A 17,034-nucleotide genomic window follows, 5' to 3' on the forward strand; every position below is an offset into this window, starting at 1 on the left:
ACTTGTCAATAAATGTTGTTTAATTAAAAAAGTACCCTTGTCAAGTATTGCACAAAAAATTAGGTATTATATCTATGCTTCTTTGTAGAAACTATCTTGATTTTATTACCTATGTTTTACTTTACTGTATTTTTATCCTTTTCCCCATCCTAGATATTATTTTAAATATTAATTTTCAATCAGTGGTTATTTAACTTAACTAACATGCATACTGATATTTGTTCAAAATTGCTTCTTAAATCTCAACCTTGCCTTTAGAATTCAGGTTTTCAGTTTCCTTCATACTATATTATATAGTTATAATATATATATATATAGTTATATATATATATTATATATATATATTATAGGAAAAACAAAAGCAAAGATTGAGAGTATGTAATTGTTGACATATAACTTATTAAATTATTTGTTTCATTCAAATAGGGCTCAATGAAATGTACATTCTCAGTCTTTGTTACCAAATCCCAAAATACATTTCCATTCTTCCTCTTGAATGATGCTTTAGCTGGGTATAACATTCTGGAATACAATTATTTTTTCTCAGCATTTTAAAATGTAATTTCAGTCTTCAGCCTTTTGAGTTTATTTACAGGGCTCAAAATTTTATCTGTCCTAGAAAAATTATCAACAAAATCATTTTGAATATTGTCTCCCAACAATATGTATCTATGTTTTATATATAAACATGTAGATATATCTATATCTATCTAGCTATCTAAGACAATATTAAATTAATATATTTACAACAGTCTGCTTCATTTTCCAACTATGTAATTTATTTTCAATTTTAATATTCTGTTGTGACCAATTTGAATATTTACAACTGGTATTTATCACTTAGTGGAAAATATTGTATATGTTTTAGAAAGAGAAAATTCAGGAAAACAAAACATAACCATCCCTATAATAAAGCTTTTAAATGGCTTTACATTATGAAATTATTTTGCCTTACGAAGAATTTAACGTATTTAAATATGAAAGGAACATTAACTTCTGCAACAAGTAATTTACTTAACATATGAAATATACTTTTCTCAAACTCCAGAAAGTCACTGCATTATGACCCTCAGGTCCCTAAGTAGCAAGGTAAGATGAGCAGAACTCTCTAGCACCTTTGGGACTCTATTTACTGATGATAGAACTAAAATAATTGGTTTTAATGATGTCCATGGCTGCTGCTGCATAAGTAATAAACACTATACTTTAATAAAAAGCTCATGTTTGCTAAGGAAGATATAGATACATAGGTGGGTAAATTTGATTACTAGAAATATCAGAGGCTTTGAGTCATAATAATATTTTATCTCAGCTCCCTTTACATGTGTGAACTACAGCAGGGGACATTCTCATTATGCTTTAGATTCCCTATTTGAGTACAGAATTCAGTAATCCTCACTCCATAGCCCTATTGGTTTTCATAAGAGTTTGGAGTTAGGTATAATTATTATTATAATCACAAATGACACATAGAGGACTTTCAAATATCTATTTATTTAGGTGGTATTTCTTTTTCCCAGATATGTTTGAAATGGGAAAGGCATTAGAGGTCATGTATGACAATCTCATGCTTACTGTGGTAGTTCTTTCATAAGACCCACAGCAGCTAGCCAGCCAGGTTTGTGTCTACACATGTTCAGATATGTGCTACTCCTGATTCATTGTACCACATTATATATTAATAGTGGGGCATATTAAAATGCATGTATATTATTTAAAATATGGTCCCTTCCAAATTCTAGCAAAACTTTCCCAGTATTGCCACTTAGAAAGACAGTTCTTAACAGTTTTAACACATGTCCTCTCCTTGTAATTATACAAACCTGGAAGGTTTCAGTTGAAATCCAATTCCCATACCCCACCAAAAATCTTGAAATGCCTGGAAAAACACCACATAATCTTCCCTTAAGAATCACAATTAAAAATCACTTTATTCTGTCAAACTATGCTTTTTTTTTTCTGATATTATGGTACCTCATTAGTTAAGAATTTCTCCTCTAAAGCCATACGTATTATTTTTCAACTATTCCACAGGTAAAAATAAAATGAAATTAGTGTTTATCAGGCACCTACTTTATGCCAAGGAACTGTTCTACTCGCTTTATCAATTATCAAAGTAGGTTATTGGGATAGAGTTCTTTGTAATAAAATATTAGAAAATCTTACGATTTTATTTGTATTATCTCTGATTACATATGTCGTTGTATAGTAACTTTATACAGCTAAACCATACTTACTTAATAGTTAAACAAAAATTTCAAATATCTCCCCCTCATGCCATAAATTGCTACTTCAAGAGAATCTGGGGGTGCCTGGGTGACTCAGTTGGTTAAGCGTCTGACTTGATTTCCACTGAGGTCATGATTTCGCAATGCGTGAGTTGAAGCCCCTCATCAGGCTCTTTACTGACAGTGCAGAGCCTCCTTGGGATTCTCTGTCTCCCTTCTCTCTCTCTCTTTCTCTCTCTCTCTCTCAATTAATAAATCAATAAACTAAAATAATAATAATAAAATTACATAAAGGGACTCTGTCCTTTTATGGTGTAATCATTTTTTTAATCTAAATATCAAAATCCCTATTAAAGCTATAATTTGTTTACATCTATATTGTTTTGTTTACAGCTATATTTTGTTTTGTTTCATTTTCATTTCTGATCTGTATTAAAATCTCAATTCTTTCTTATAAGCTGTGGTTTATAACATTTAATCATTTTGTGTTTTGATTAGCCTGGCATTTCTTTCTAAGTTCACACTGCTGATTAAAATACTACCTAGAACATGATCAGAGCACTTTCTTTTCAAAATACTACTGGAAAAAAAAACATTCTGTGCCAACTTTGGTCATCACTGTTAGTATATTTTATTTTGTCATCTGCAAATACTCCTAACTTCCATATAAGACACTTTTGTCTTCCCTAAACTGCTCTGCTATAAAATGCACTGTCAAATGTCTTTGTGAAGTTAAGATGCATTATGCACATGGCCCTATTTTAATTTACCAATTTAGCAATTCTCTCAAAACTAGAAATGAGTTCAATTTATAATGGCTTATGCTTAGTGACCTCATAATAACTCTGGGGAAGTTCTGCTTTGCTTTTCCTCTTGTATGTTCAAAAACATTTTTATATTAATATTATTATTCATCATAAAATTGTATTTTCAGTGCAAATTATATTGTAAGCTATATCCTGATATTAGTCCTTTTTATCTTCTGAACAACCTCATTAGGTAGAAACTATTATTATACCTACTTAGAATGTGAGGTAAAAAAAAAGTTTAGAAAACATGGTTAATTTTCACGAAGACACATAACTATTACATTGCAACACCAGAGATTAAACCCACATCTGTCTGGATGTGGAGAAATGGGAACCCTCTTGCATTGTTGGTGGGTATGCAAACTGGTGCAGCCAATCTGGAAAACAGTGTGGAGGTTCCTCAAAAAAATTAAAAATAGATCTACCCTATGACCTAGCAATAACACTGCTAGGAATTTACCCAAAGGATACAGGAATGCTGATGCATAGGGGCACTGGTACCCCAGTGTTTATAGCAGCACTTTCAACAATAGCCAAATTGTGGAAAGAGCCCAAATGTCCATCAACTGATGAATGGATAAAGAAATTGTGGTTTATATATACACTGGAATACTACTTAGCAATGAGAAAGAATGAAATCTGGCCTTTTGTAGCAACGTGGATGGAACTGGAGAGTGTTACGCTAAGTGAAATAAGTCATACAGAGAAAACAGATACCATATGTTTTCACTCTTATGTGGATCCTGAGAAACTTAACAGAAGACCATGGGGGAGGGGAAGGGAAAAAAAAAGTTAGGGAGGGAGCCAAACCATAAGAGACTCTTAAAAACTGAGAACAAACTGAGGGTTGATGGGGGGTGGGAGGGAGGGGAAAGTGGGTGATGGACATTGAGGAAGGCACCTGTTGAGATAAACACTGGGTGTTGTATGGAAACCAATTTGACAATAAATTTCATATTTAAAAAAAAAACACATCTGTCTCACTGTAGATTCCATTGTCTAGCTTCATGCAATATATCTATTTCTATGGTTTTTCTTGGAATCAACATTAAGTTTGTTAGTCTGTAGTTTCTAATGTACACTTTTATCCACTTTATCATGACAACTATGGCTCATAAAGTTTATTAACGATGATATTTTGATCTTGGCTGCAGAAACCCCTTGTAGTCCGGGATGTGATTCACCAGGTCTTAGCTATTTAACATCCAGCTAGGTTAGTTTTATTCCATATTGGCTTATCTAAAGTTTCAGTGATCTCTTAATATCCTAAGTATTAATCATGGGCATATTACTGGTGAAGAAATTGTCTATAAAAAAAAAAGGAGAAATTTGACACGTTGAGAAATTCTGCTTTTCCTATATCATCTGTTAACATACAAATAGCGTCCCCACACCAAGAAATCTTTTGTTTCTCCTTTTTTCTCTTATTATATATTTGAGAGTGTACTTTTTTTGTCCTTAGTGTTTTTCAGTAGGTGTAGCACGTTTGAGACTTCAGTCTTCTTTACAAAATTTTAGATATTTGTGCAACTTTTTAATAATTTTCTTTTAGCAATCCAATCTGCTTTATGTTATAAAAAGGAGATTAATGGATGTTAATAAATATTTTTTGACAATTTCTGAGCCACATCTAGCATTTATAGTGTTTTTGTATGATTTAAAATCGAAAAACACACCCTATAGGCTGAAAAATGACGAAGCTACCCTTCCCTCTAAGCTGATACTTCCCCGACCTAGGAGGGGAGTGGGTTGACTAGAGAGGATAATCCAAATGCCAGTCCCAGCTCCATCCTTTGCCTGGACAATAGTCTGCACATTCCTCTGCCTTCATTGATTCCCATTTGCCCAGATAACTTGAAGTTGCTATGTGTGCATATAGTAGTTTATACTTTTCATTTCATAGAGATCATCGTAACAATGCCCTTGATTGTAACTCTATGATGCCAGAACTACTCATATATTTTCTACTGTCATATCCCTGCAAATATGATATTCCTTGGCAGTATTCGTGGGGACTTTTAAATGCTGACATTAACAAGATCTCTGAGAAACTCCTTACTCATTATGTCTAAATCACCCACTTTATTTGTTGATTCAAATTAAATTCTATGCATTCCTTCCTCAATATACATGAAAATATATGATTTATCATATATTATCATTTATCAGGATGTTACATTTACACGTGCCTAGAGACAAATGTTTCAAATTTATTATATTATGCACACATTTTATAATTAAAGTTAGGAAAGAAAATCATTTTTTTTCTTTTTAGATGAATGACCTCCAAGATTGTGTTCCCATAACAAAATTACTTCTTACTTATTTTAACTAAAGTAACTGATAGTTACTTGATCCTAATCCCTTGTTCGTTCAATTGTCCCTGCCTATAAAATTTTACTCTTGAATTTTTTCCCTAAAGGTTCCTTTGAACATGTCTTTCCTCCCATTGCTCTTCCCCAGTCTTCAGACCCATCTGAATTATTTTCACTTTGTTACATTATAATGCATTACATTTCCTATTTAAATTAATATGTACATATATGATTTATATACACACACACAAACTATCCATATGTAAATTCACAAGTACTATTTCTTAGCATTTATATTTATTGTTCCCAACTAAAAATTGTTGTATGACCAGAACCACCTCAATTCCAATTGACATACCTGATTACTTCTATAATATCTAATTTCAGAAATTGATTTTCCTGTATTTCTTTTTCCTTTACAGTTTATCTTAAAATGTTGCTTTATCAGTTGGTCATTCTTCTACCCACCCCATTATTTTCTGTATTTTTCCCCCTCAGCTTACTCTTCTCAAGAACAAACTTCTTTACTACTAAAATTCATTGTCCAAATATCTTTAACCCCACAAATATTCAATTTCTTTAGCCTATTTAATCTTCCCAAGTCTCCTACCCTAGACTAAACATAAAGAAGTAAAGCATTTATTGTGCCTAATTCAGGCATTTTGCTGCACAGGATTATAAAAATCGCTGAGGAAGCAGTTTAGATTAGCAGCAAGTGCTAAGAGCCTGCAGTTCAGTGAGTCTTCCTGACTGTCTCTCTCATTTCATGTGTACTTTCCAGTAAAAGACTATGCCATTTGTCATGTCATGTCTACAAATCAAGCTCCTTGTTCCTCAGCAAGTAGGTACCACATACTATATAACTTGGAGATACTTGAATTAATAAAATACATTAGTAAATGAGTGACTGAGTGAATGAATGGATGAATATTATGCACTTACTTGTCTTTACTTGGCTTTTATTAGTATAGAAACCATGACATTCTCTTTCTTATATTCTCAATTTCCTCTTTATTAGAAAGAAGATTTATGGTACATGAATCCAGATGCATACGTTCTTTTTATTTGTTACTTTTTTCTTCTGTAAATCTGTCTTTTCTTCATATCCTCCTGTTTTCATTGGTATTGTCTCTTTCTCCTTGGCATTTTTTTTCTTTCTGGTTTTATTCTTGCATTATTTCTTTTATTCTTTCTTGATAGCATTTAGCCTTTTTAGCCTTTTAAAAACCCCAGTGCACAGAAAGATGTTCCTGGAGCCCTTTAACCTTATCCTTTAGCAGAGAGACTAGCTTGCATTTATGGCATACATAATTTGTGACTACCTGAGGCAAAAGACAAACTTAGCATACACCCTGCAGGTTCCTGAAATAGTTCCCTTGGTGTCCATACTTCTTCAAGTTAAACTGAAGTCCTTTGTGACTCTTTCTGGAATCTCTTTGTGCTCTATCAAGTCTCAGTGACAGCTTGTTATGCCTATTTTCTGGGCACTCATGATCTCAAGGGTGCTACTGACTTTAAGATTAGCTGACCACTATAATCTTCTGATGTAAATATGTGATAATTTGTTCACTGCTTCTAGTTATCAATAATTTATGCCTAATAATGTGTAACCCTTCAACTAAAGTTATTATTTACTTTATATCCTTGAAAAGGTTGCCGCAAAATATTCCATTCCATTAACTAACTCTCATCTATTTTGAAACTTATGTATACACAATCTTAGAAGGGATATGTGTATAAATTATGATTTATTACCATGTAATTAAGCACACTGAGACATACATACCTGTCAACTAAGATATTTAAACTAACTCACTATTTATTTGAAGAAAGATAACTTGGAAAAACTATATGCTGTCTCTCTCTCATTAATGACTCATAATTTAATGTTGTCTATATTTAATATGCAGGTATTTTGATAAGACACCACACACTCAATAAAGAATGCCCAAAACACCTTAGTAATACTCAGGTAATATGAGCATATTTTGTTTAACAATGAAACCTAGGGTCCAGAAGCTATAATGGGTAGTTCAGAAATATTCCTAAAAGGAAGTTAGTAAATTGTTACTGAACAATTCCATTTGAAAATCTAGCTTGAATGTGATACTTCTAATTCTTATACTTTATACTTTCTCTTCTTATGTGCACACATACACACACACACACACACACACACACACCCCAACTGATTTTTTATTGATTATATTCAAATGAAAATTGGCCAAATATGTACATACGATATTTGAAAATTGATATCTGTTTGTTCTTTTGATTATAAAACTATAATTTTATTTGAAAAATTTTGACTTTCTATTCTACAAAATATGAAAAAGCAAAACAAAGTATAGCAACTTTCAAGGAAAGATGTCAGCATAACATTTGTGCTTTCATAATTCTGTGCCATATATCATCGGGTCAAAGTACATTCTGAAAGGATAAAACCACACCTTTAAAGTTTTCTATATCAAATACATGAGCAAGAAAATCATCCTTTCTACCATAAAATTTCAACTTAGTTATTCACAGTATACCACCTTCAAAGACCAACTTCGAAAAGAAATTTTGGTGAATAATTTATAAGTCAAAGGTAAAGCCAAGGGTGCAATCCAATATATATATGGTCTTAGAGCACAGAGAATTCAGACAACATTTCAAAGTATGAAGATAAACAAAACAAACCAAAGTTTACATTTACATGAAAAATAAAAACTGCCTTCAAAAAAATAGCTAGGTCGTAAATACACCAAAAGTTTAATACTGTGAAGAACCATAAGCTAGTTTAAAAGCTCTACTAAACATGTCTTTGAACATCTAAGTCTTAATATTTTCACTTATACTATCTTGTGCTGTTGAAATGTAAAAAAGAATAAAATATTTTCATTTTTAGGAAGTTAAACCATTTTTTATTTTCCATTCTTTTTTGTGGTCCATATACCTCATTCACGCATCCACTCTCAATCCTTAACCCATAGTTATTTTTGTTTGTTTTATAAACCACTCTACTGAGGTATGATTAATATACACATTAATATACACATAACTGTGCCTATTTAATGTATACAGTTTGATAAGTTTGGAGCCCATGAAATGATCACCACAGTCTATGCCATAAATATATCCATCTCCTGCAAACCTTTCTTGTCCTTTCTATTTATTGTTATTCTTTTGGTGATACAACACTGAACATAAGATCTATCCTTCTTAGTAATTTTTTAATTATACATTACAGCATTATTAATTGTAGGCACTATGCCATAGGCAAGATCTCTAGTATTTTTTTATATCGTGTAACTGAAACTTGGTACACTTTGACAAATACCTCCCTGTGTCCACATCCCACTAGCCTATGGCAGCCACTATTTTACTCTCAACTTCCATGAGGTTAACTATTTTAGATTCTTCATAAAAGTAGTATCATACGGTATTTTTTTTTTTCTGTGTCCAGCTTATTTTCACTTAGCATAATGGCCTCCAGATTCACCCATGTTATCATACATGGCAGAATTTTCTTCTTTTTTTAAGGCTGAATAATAGTCCATTATATATGTAATATAATTATATAGTACAATATTAATGATATAAATGACATTTTCTTCATTTATTAATAGAGACTTCAGGTTGTTTCAGTATCCTGACTATTATGAACAGTGATACAATGAACAATACACATGAGAGTACAGACATCTCTTCGAGATACTAATTTCAGTTCTTCAATTCATTTGGATGTATATCTCAAAATAGTACTCCTTGAACTATTTATATACAATATACATGTGTATATATTATATACATATTTTATATATATATATGTTATCTATATATGTTATATATAATATATATACATGCAAAATGTATACATAATATATACATATACATATATTATCCAAAAATCCAAAAATAGGATTCCTTGACTTTATTTATATATATATATATATATATATATATACATATATATGTGTATTTGTATATATATATTTTTGTATATATATATATGTGTGTGTGTATATATATAAATATATATATATATATATATATATATATAAAAATATGTGTGTGTAGATAGGATATACATATATTTATTCATTTATCTATAGCAACATTTTCTATCTGTACGTATACATATAGATATATTTTTAGTGTTGTATTATATAAATGTCATATTAAAGATGCTATATAGACTTTATGCTGTATATTGTAAATATATAGGTATTATATATACTCTATAATATAGATAATATGTTATACATATGAAATAGATAATATAGGTGTTGTATTAGACGTATATTTGTGTGTGTATATACACATATACATGTGTATATGTTATATATGTGTGTGTATATATATACACACACACACACACGCATACATCCTGTTGATACTGTTTCTCTGGAGAACCTAATACAAATGTATTATTTGTTGTCAAAAATTCAGAGCAAACAATGTGCTTCAGGTGGTGTATTGGCCTTCAGTTTGTTAATTTGTCCATGCAGGGAGTCCTTGTATTTCAAGGATCAAGAAAATAAACATATCTCTCTCCAACCTCCTGCCCTCACTAGTAAGCAGAGGAGCTGCCATCCACCTCTGAGTTTGTCTGCCTTCTACCTGGTGGAACCAAGACCTCTTTGGTTCCAACATCTCTGTGCCAGCAAAGCACAAGGTTGTATAACAGGAAGCAAAAATTTTGCTAGTGGGTCAATGCGGGGTAATAGTGAGTGGTGCCACTCACATTTCCACCCCTTGACTCCCAGACCCCAAAATCCTGGCTATGGGAAAAGCGGTACCATATATTGGACGGTAATTTAGTACACATACAGCCTCCTGGAGAACTTTGCCCAGCCCTACAATGCATATTCCCACATACTTGGCAATTTAACTGAGATTCAAAAGACTGGTTCACTGTTCTGCCTAGCCAGTTGTTTCAAGATGGCGGGGAATATGGTAAGACAGATGAGTTACATTAGTGTCACTCCATTGTTGCACTCCTTTTGAGGTGACAAGTTTCTTGATCAGAAGCAGTGCTGTGTGGAATGGCATGACGGATGCTGGAATAAAGCTTTCTATAGGTCCCTGGATGGTAGTTTTGGCAGAAATTCTGTAGATGGGGAAGTCAAATCCATATCCGGAGTAAGTGTTGATTTTAGTAAAAACAAAACACTGCCCTTTTCATAATGGAAGTGGCCCAGTATACTCAACCTGCCACCAGGGAGCTGATTGATCCCCTCACAGAATGGTGCCATGTCAGAGACTCAGTGTTGATCTCTGCTGCCAGCAGATGAGGCACTCAGTAGTGACCATGGTCACGTCAGCTTTGGGAAATGGAAGTTTGTGTTGCTAAACCCATGTGTGAACTCCACTACTCTCCTCATAGCCACTTTGTTTACGATCCCATCAGGTAATAACAGAAGTGGCTAGAGAAAGAGGCTAACTTGTCATTTTATCCACCTAATTATTAAAATCCTCCTCTGCTGAGGTTACCCTTTGGTAAGGATTTATATGGGCCACAAATATCTTCACATTTTTCACCCATTCAGAGAAATTTATCCATCTACATCTTCCTCAGACCTCCTGGCCACATATTTTTTAATCATGTTCCTTTAAAATCCTTGACTAGGGGCGCCTGGGTGGCTCAGTCAGTTAAGTGTCTGACTTCAGCTCAAGTCATGATCTCGTGGTCTGTGAGTTCAAGCCCCGCATCGGGCTCTGTGCTGACAGCTCAGAGCCTGGAGCCTGTTTCAGATTCTGTGTCTCCCTCTCTCTCTGCCCCTCCCCTGTTCATGCTCTCTCTCTGTCTCAAAAATAAATAAACGTTAAAAATAAAATAAAATAAAATCCTTGACTAAACACCGAAACCATTGGCCATGAATTGGTATATATCCAACCATGTATCTCGCCGTTTCTTTTTCTTTTAAAAAAAATTTTTTTTAATATTTATTTTTGAGACAGAGAGGGACTGAGCATGAGCAGGGGAGGGTCAGAGATAGGGATACAGAATCCGAAGCAGGCTCCAGCCTCCGAGCTGTCAGGACAGAGCCCAATGCAGGACTCAAACCCACAAACCCGAGATCATGACCTGAGCCAAAGTTGGACGCTTAACCAACTGAGCTACTCAGGCACCGTTGGCCATTTATTTTTCTAAGAAAAATGTACAACCAGGTGCACTGCTTGTTGTTCTGCTACTAGGGGGATTTCTTTTTACTGCTGTCTCTCGGGGATGTCCAGAAATGGGTTTGGGGTTATAGCAGTCACTTCTGGATGGTACCACATATTACATAGTTACATTTGTTTAGCCTTGAAATACAAGGATAAGCTCAAGTATAATCTAACCCAAAAGTATTGGTGATTAATAGTTTTAGGTTCAAATTTTGGAGTATAAACATTGAGCAAATTGAGTGTTACAAGCCTCCTTTCCCCATCTGCAAATCACGACAATACAACTTATTTCAGAAGTTTATTGTGTCCTTTTTTTTTGGGGGGGGGGAGGAGAGAGAGAGAGAGAGAGAGAGAGAGAGAGAGAGAGAGAGACACACAAAGGGAAAGGAAGAGGGATAGAGAGAATCTTAAGCAGGCTTCACACCCAGCCCAGAGCCGAATGTGGGGCTTGATCTTATAACCCTAAGGTCATGATCTGGGCTGAAATCAAGAGTTGGATGCATACCGGGGCGCCTGGGTGGCGCAGTTGGTTAAGCGTCCGACTTCAGCCAGGTCACGATCTCGCGGTCCGTGAGTTCAAGCCCCACGTCGGGCTCTGGGCTGATGGCTCAGAGCCTGGAGCCTGCTTCCGATTCTGTGTCTCCCTCTCTCCCTGCCCCTCCCCCGTTCATGCTCTGTCTCTCTCTGTCCCAAAAATAAATAAACGTTAAAAAAAAAAAAAAAAAGAGTTGGATGCATACCAACTAAGCCACCCAGGTGCCCCTACTGTGTACCTTTTTGAAGCTCCATAAGATTATCTTGCTCAGCTCCAAATGTGTATTTATTAATCTTTCTACTAGTCTCAAACTTCATGTTATAGACTAAGCATCTTAATGGTAAAAAACCATGCCCTATGTATGTTTCAGCTGTCTTTCTTGCCTTCCTCCATGCCTGGCTCAATGTAGGAGGCATTAAACTATGTGATAACTAATGGTGATAATTAAATAATTAGACATTCAAAGGTATATAGTTAATACCGATTACTTTTTTTGAGATTCATGGTGAACAAGGCAGTGGATGAAGAAATAGGCCATTGAGAATATAAAATAGGAAGAATGGAGATTGGTATAATACATGAAGTAAGTAGAAAGATTCAGAGAACAGGAATCCATGGCAACAGGAGACTAGAGCACCCAAAGCTAAATCTGTAACCATTTTGCCCTGGACCATCACTACACATTATATTGTGCCTAATTGTCCCACAAATGTATTTAGCAAGATATTCATTTCTAAAATAGAATGACCTGCACCAACAGAGCCTTGGGCAAATTTTAAGTGCTAATACATTTGGAAGGAGGACAATCTCAGAGCACAGATTAAGGGAGAAGAGAATGAAACAAGGGTGGGGATAATACATATAAGGCAGTGTCCTACTGAGCTTCAGAGAAAGAGACAGATTATATAGTCATGTGGTTGCTCTCAGGACAGAAATTAAAGAGTCACCTGTCCTTGCACCCCATTCGGGATGTGGGAGAAAACTCTGGCTTGGAAATAAAATTCACAATGATATTTTTAACTGGAAATAACATATTTCTACTTCTTTAATTTTTTTTTCAACGTTTATTTATTTTTGGGACAGAGAGAGACAGAGCATGAACGGGGGAGGGGCAGAAAGAGAGGGAGACACAGAATCGGAAACAGGCTCCAGGCTCTGAGCCATCAGCCCAGAGCCCGACGCGGGGCTCGAACTCACGGACCGCGAGATCGTGACCTGGCTGAAGTCGGACGCTTAACCGACTGTGCCACCCAGGCGCCCCACATATTTCTACTTCTAATATTTTTCAGATGAAAGAAGATGTTTTTATTTGTAATTAAATGAAAAGCTTTAACATGAAGAAATCCATACATGTTTTTTAAGTAATATTTAACATAATTCAATCCAACACATAGTAAATTCTCCGTAAAACTCAGCCTGAATTTAGACTCAATAACCATTTGTCACAGACGTTTCTTTTGCCTTTTAGCTGCTGATATAACAGGTAAGCAGGCTAAAATCATAGATAGTTACTCCTTTAAACGATTAAGATCCTCCCCAACATTTGTTGTTTTTTTTTTTTATCGTTTAGTACATTCACTGAAGCCTTTGTAAACAACCTCCTTCTTTACTTATTCACTTAACAAGTATTCACTGAGTACCTACTATGTGATGAAAACTCTATTACACAGTAAAAATATAGAAGTCAATAAAACAAAACACTCCCTCCCTTTTAAGCTTATGTTCTGTCTGAGAAAAGCAACAACAATAACAAATTAAATAAAACTCAACAAGGAGGTTGATTCAGCGGGTAGTTATGTGAGTGGGTGAAGAAAGATTCGATGCTACATTACGTAGGTTACGTAAGGCCAAAAAAAAAAAAAAAAGATACTTCTCTTAGGAAATGACACTTGAAACATCCTCTGAAGGAAGGAAAGAAATGCCTGTGTCTGAGGATGAGCAAGAGAAGAACTGGAGACAAAAAGAAGTAACTACTATAAGAAGATCAGAGTGGTTTTAAGAGTGAACTTCAAAGTCAGGGAATGAGGTGAAGTTGGAAAGCAGGCTGAAGTACCAGATCATGTACAGAAATATGCATTGTGGGTGAGCACTGGCTCCTCCAGGCTCCTTGCGGCCCTTGAACGTCAACTGTGCACATCTCTTTCCAACCCCATGTTCGGTGAAGTCACGTTAGCTGCTTGGAATTGGCCATGGCAGGCTTACTTATACTATGCAATCTGTAAGGCTCCAGTTCACTGACAACCCACTCTGTCTTCAGTCCCCTGTCACTGGAGAAATAGAAAAAGCAGGCCACCATTGTCTAGCTGTCCAGGAACTCTTCCTCCAAAGCAAAACCTTGTGTGCCTTTTTTGCTGTTCCGTGCTTTTGCTGGCCAAGATGGAAACTGTTTTGAGCACAACAGTGAAGGAAATCTTGCCAGCCAGCTGCAGAGCTGAGACTTCTCAAAGGGCTTGTTCTATTTCCTTTTCTACTTGCAGGTTAATGTAGGATGATGAACTCCTTGATGGAGAGCTCTTGGCTGTTCTCCCATCAGCTCTTTTGCACTGTGGTCATCAGCTTTCCCCAGATCAAAAGTAGGCAGGTAAAAAAAAAAAAAAAAAAAAAAAAAAAAAAAAAAGAAAGAAAGAAAGAAAGAAAAAACAGTGGGTTCACAACGTTTGACCTCAACTGGTCTTTCTGTTATTTTGTACATTTTTCGGGAATGAAACCAAACCAGGTCTTCAGCTTTATCCCCGTTTCTTGCAAGGGAAGAGCTTTTACATAATCGCTCACATTTTTCTTTTTTCCTGATTGAGAATTTTTACCCTCTTTTATATTATTTCTGCAATAATTTGTAAACATATTTATCTTTTAACTTTTTTAATATTTGTGTCATACTTTTATACTACACTTATTTGTCAAAATAAAGATTCTCACATTAAAAAAAATAAACCAAATGCATTTTTTTAAAGAACAGTTGGTGTCTTGTGGACACAAGCTTATTACAGGGGGCCAGAGTCAGAGTGGGTATAGGTTGCAAGTTGTGAGGAGGGGACATGACCAACACAGCCAGCCGGAGACCAATAAAATAGGAGACCAAAGGGGGCACAACCAGTAGAGTACTGGGTCAGTGGGCAAGCAAATGGGCTGTTCTTTGCCCTGAAGGGCCAGTGCCTAGGACAGAGCAGACAGTTTAGGAGGATATGGAAGCTATAGGTGCCTGACCCTGGTTGCAGCTGGTGGGGTGGCAGGACAGTGAGGAATACCCCATCCTGAGGGTCTTCAGCACTGAAAGACAAGCCACTCACAACACTGATGGCTCATGACGACCTGGAAGCCTGTCCACACCTACAGCTTGTCCTTCTGGTACAGGACATCTTTCACCCAGTGATGCCAATCTTGGCCTAGGGCCCTGGGGTCCTCCAGTTCTTCCTACTGATATTTTAGAATTAAGGGATCAGTGCTTCTTTCTGCCATACTTCCTTTAGAACCATCGTGACCAGAGGTGTTAAAATTATCTGTGTATTTATCTCTGGGTTTCTCTGAGAGTGAGTCCTAGGGAAAGATGTGTCAGTCACTGTGCTTTGCTCTTTAGACAAACGTGATTGTGACCGTCATAGGAAGTCTCACACCGAGAGACTTCCAGATGCAAGATACAAGTAAGCCAGTGGTAACTGAATTTAGGTAGAATAAAATACATATGCTTTTTTCTGAGTGAGATGGACAAGTAGGTCTTCCAGGGAGATAAAAGGGAAAAAGAGATCCTAAGTAGACATGATGACATTCTAACTTAACTAGACATTATGATGTTCTAACTAGACGTAACATACTATGTTATGCTGGTTTTATTTGTTACACGTAGGAAACTAGAAATAATCACTTATCTCAGTTTAATATTTATTTTTTTTAGTGGCTACCTAGGTATCTAATTAAGTGTGGACTTTGGAGTACTACCAACTTCTGTTCCAATACAACTTATGATGTTTACTAGCTGAGTGTACTTTGTTATTTGCAATACCTCTAACTTCACTTTCACTATCTGAACTGCACATGTTAGTATCTACATCACAGAGTTTATAAAGTACTCAAGGCAGTTGTATACATAAAAATATTAAGTATATTTTCTGGCACAAAGTAGGACTTGGTGGTACAATCTAACAAGACTAGTCTTTAGAATTTGTTTGACTTTATTTGCCATGCTGTCTCCCAGTAGTTTAACTACAGTAGATTTGAAAATCTCTCTGCATGTTGTTAAAGCTTGCAGTTGAGGCCACTGGCTAGCCACTGAACTCACAAGTGTAGGTAGTGTGTTACATGAGGGGCAAATCTTTCTGACACCACAAGGGTCTCTGGCTCAATGAGTGGAGTTTTATAGTAATTCTTGCTAAAAAAGTAAGAAAGTTAATAGTAAAGTAAAATAAAGTTTCTGATAACCTCAGTTTTCTCTAATTTTAAAAGGGGCTGACAATGCCTTGCAGGGTCTTTGGGAAGAGTAAAATGTAATCATATGTTTTATACAGTGTTGTGTGCATAGAAAGCAATAAAAAGTGGGCTTGATTATCATCATGGCTGTCATTCAAAATTCTTATGTAAATTAATTTTGGAGCAAAACCGTATATACGATATATACAATATATCAAGTCAATCAAAACCTTGCAATAAATGTAGATGCTGAGATTTTTTTTCTTTTCTTATTTTTTTTTTGTTTGTTTCTTTGTTTTTTGGTGCATTTCTTCTGCATGTTTGTTTTCTGCACCATTCGAATTTAGACTTAAAAACTCTTAAAGAAACTCAAGTCTCAGGAAAAAGATGGCATATTAATAGCTGAGTTTCTTTGCCAAAACACAGCCCACTACTTCCTCATCGGTATGAACTTCTAGTCCATTCTGCTTCTGTGTCAATTTTTTGTTATGGCCTGAGACTGGACTGTTTGAAGGATCAGAACTGAAAATCTGCAGAGTGGAAGACAAAATGGATTCCCCTTTGGGCTCTTTAATTAGTTTCTAGAGCTTTCT

The 17,034-nt window shown here is 35.2% G+C and overlaps 1 non-coding gene across 1 annotated transcript; it reads left to right on the top strand.

Moving 5' to 3' along the window:
- Positions 1-16,259: 16,259 nt before the first annotated feature.
- On the top strand, positions 16,260-16,411 carry LOC123596623. The gene has a single exon (XR_006711779.1). It is a non-coding gene; the product is annotated as a small nucleolar RNA SNORA62/SNORA6 family (small nucleolar RNA).
- The last annotated feature ends 623 nt before the right edge of the window (positions 16,412-17,034 follow it).

Source organism: Leopardus geoffroyi, chromosome B1, assembly GCF_018350155.1.
Source record: "Leopardus geoffroyi isolate Oge1 chromosome B1, O.geoffroyi_Oge1_pat1.0, whole genome shotgun sequence".
Taxonomy (NCBI): Eukaryota; Metazoa; Chordata; class Mammalia; order Carnivora; family Felidae; genus Leopardus; species Leopardus geoffroyi.